Below are 3,632 nucleotides of genomic sequence, written 5' to 3' on the forward strand. Positions count from 1 at the left end.
TATACTGAAGCTTATTTTGGTATGATTTCAGTTATCACGTACATGTGGTATAGAAATTCATTTGCATAATTCTTTTCTCATCTCTGTTTAAGTAGGATTTATTGAGATCATTAACTAAGTCACAGCTGTGGTTCCCAGAGTTAAAGTATATGCTCAGTGTCATACCAAATAGAACTGTCTTCAATAAATGTGAAGTCAAGAGGGCTAGGATTTAGAGTGTGATCCCATATAAAATATTACTCTAGCTCATTACTAAGCCTCAGTGATACTTAAAAAGTGTATGTACTTTCTGATGCTCTTGTGTTAAGTGGTCGTTGTGTTAAGGGCAACGTAACACTTTTGAATTGTGTGAATGGAGTCATTTGTAACTTACTGCTTAAAGGCAGCTGGGAATGATGTTAAGGGAGGTGAAGGAGTGAGGGGAGTCCTCCAGCCCCTCCTGCCGAGTACTGTTCCTGTCCCTCTTAGAAAATGTATGTTTTACAAGCACTTGGTATGTCACATAACAGTATTTATCCTTTAGCCTGCATCAACAATGTGTCAGAGCATGTGCAGCAACCACACCAGTGTAAATCCAAGTACTAGCAGTGAGAGGGCAGTTTTGTTGAAGCCCTTCTATAAATGGCAATGTTGCAGATTTTTCCTGAAGTACCTAAGAGCAACTGGTGTGCACTGTATGTAAGCCACACGTTATTGCCTCTACTAAAGCTTGAGGCTCACTTATGTAAGAACTGGATGGGGGGATAGTTGAGTGTTCTTGGAAACTTCCAGCTAGAGATGGGATATAGCTGCCAAATAAAATAGTTTACTTGCTGTCTGCAGCCCTGAATGTGGTGACTGAAAGGATTTGTTTGTCAGAGCAGTTATTGACCGAGGTGGAAATCTCCTTTTTTTTTTATTATTTTTTTTTCCAGAGCTGAGTTATCACTTGCCTGCTTTTTGTGTAGGTAAAGGATTTGGGAAGTGTTTACTGAATATCAAGAAAAGGTAGAAATGTATCCGAGGGTATGTGGGAGGAGAGAGCTTCTGTTCCTCTAAGTGTTTTTGATCGAGAACCTTTTACATGCAAAAGGATATAAGAAAAGAGGAACACCCTGAATAAGGAAAATACAATGACACAAACTTGACTAACAAACGCTAGGAAAGGCAGCACTGTGAGCCAAACCTCGTCAGTCATGGATTGATGTACGTGTAGAATGTGGAAATGTTTATCTCAGTAAGATTATCTGACTGAGGGCCTCGGCACAAGGGAAACTAAGGAAAAGGGGGAGTCAGAAACAAGAAATAGAGGGACGTAAATAATGAATGTCAGCAGCCAGGCTGTGCATGTGTGTCTCAGGTACATGCTTGTCTCCACTGCTGCCTGAACCTGCAGCTGTGTCCCTTGGCCCAGGCAGAGACACTGGGCTGGGCTCCAGCAGCCAGCCAAGATCATACTGGGTGGCACTGGTCTGTACTGGGCCAGAGCTGCTGGAGGAGGCAGCTACATGCTTAACATCCCTCACCAGTGCTAATATACAAATGTAGGTGGTGAAGCCCAGCCAGTGAAGGAGATCTTGTCAGGGGTGTGTGACCAGCACATGAATTGTGTTTGTGTTGATAAAAACATACCTAACCTATTGTTCCAACAAATTAGTGTTTAAGGTTTCATATCAGCACTTAAATAATTTCTGTACCTGACTCCTCCAGCTGGAATATTGATTTTCTATTTGATTTTTGGATGTTGAAATTTAAGCCTGCTAAATATCAGTCGGAAATCGGTCAAAAATGCCAGCAGTGCATCCAAGGGCAGTAATTGGTCCATATCTGGAGTGCTGTAGTACTGAGCAAGCTCTGTTTTTTGCTTGTTTTCTTGCTTTTTTTGTTTGAATACAAACTTTTCCCCAAGAATTTGGCTTCTGCATGGAACTTGATCTGCATTGCAATAAGGATAGGAAATAGAAGGGCTGATTGAATGATGCATATTGATAAAAGTCTAGTTAATGAATAGTGTAATATGTTTTAGATCGCTAACCCCAACTGCAAAGCAAATTGGATGAAAAATTGAAATATTGGCTTGCTTTTACCTTCCTTGAGTTTATATTCAGAAATTAATACAGATTTATCCTGTTATCCTTAAATACCTGTACTGCCAGTAGTTAGGAGAAAGTTCTGCCTGAAAATTGTGTGGTCTCTAAGAATGACAAGACTGATGTTATGAAAGGACAAACAGTAATTAAGATGTCTTGTTCCTTCCTCCTTTTTAAGCTAAAAACAACTGGGAGATAATTGATTCAAGTTGTCTTACAAGCTCTGGTGTGTGAAATAAGGTTCCTCTTCATAGGCTACAGACTTTTTTTTTTCTTCTTAATATTCCTCGCTATGAATGAATGACATCTGGTGATAAGAATCAGCGGAATGGACAAGAAGCAAGATTCATTTTTTTGTTTATTTTATTTTGTTTTGAAATTAAACTAATACTTTGCTATTGGTATTTTTTAATCTTCATTTTTTACTGAGAATGATGGAATTGTATTTCAGCTGATCCTCGGTGGGATTCAGAAGGAGACAAAAACAAGGGTTAACCAATAAATGAGCTGTGGGGGTAAAGAGGAGCATGGATTGCACGTCAGGCTTACGGAAGCCCCCACAGGCAGGCATGCGGGGCCAGGATGCATGTTTTGCTTCCCTGAGTTCTGACCGCTTGTCTTGCAGCCTGCCAGGTTGTATATCGTCATACATATAAGTCAGTCTTGGAATCAATTGGTATGCTGTGCCTAGGAAGCTATCCTTATTTCAGTCTCTTGGCTAGGAACCTCTTTTAGAGGTCAAACTTAATTTATGTTCATTGTACACGAATGTGTTCTTAGTGTTACCACTGAGCATAAGTCTTATCTCTCCATGGTGCTACAATTTTTCCAAGTATATAACTAACTTTGATTCATATTTGTTTACCACTCAAAGATATAAATGTAAAGACATTAAGCCCCTTTCTTAAAAATTCTAACACACACACACATATATATATTTCATAGAAAATACCATTCTCATATTGCCTGCCTCTTTTCTTCAGAACTTGTCTCATTGGGTGCTTTAACAGAGGAGCAGGCAGGCAAACAGTTAGGGCGTGAGTGTAAAGGGAAGCTGACAAAGAGAAATTGTAACTAGTCTCTGTTAAGGTTGTGACAGAGTTGTGTGATTTGATCAGAGAAAAATAAAATTTGGAGGAGAATGGAAAAACAAAAGATGTTAACATACAGAAGCTAAGCTAGTGACTGAGTCCACAGAGTCAGAGTTAGTATAAACACAACACAAAGAAAAACAGCACAGACTTGTTTTCCAGACTTGGTCAGGGTTGAGGCTATTAGTCTAATTGCTTACATGTTGTTTAACTTAATCATTGTATTAACTAAGGGAATTACTATTCTGACATCTGTAATATATGAAAATAGCAAAGAGGTGGAAATACAAGTAGGAATGCTGTATGGAATGCTTATCAAGTATCAAAATGCGACCAAGCTTTGTTGGGAGAGACTGATAAAATGTTAGTTGCATCATTAGAACTTATCGGTAACCACCAATCCCTAAAGATTTAGGGTCTGGGTGCTTGAGAGCTATAATAGTAATGTGGCTTCAAAAAAGCTGTGCATTGC

Source organism: Cygnus olor, chromosome Z (assembly GCF_009769625.2).
Source record: "Cygnus olor isolate bCygOlo1 chromosome Z, bCygOlo1.pri.v2, whole genome shotgun sequence".
Taxonomy (NCBI): Eukaryota; Metazoa; Chordata; class Aves; order Anseriformes; family Anatidae; genus Cygnus; species Cygnus olor.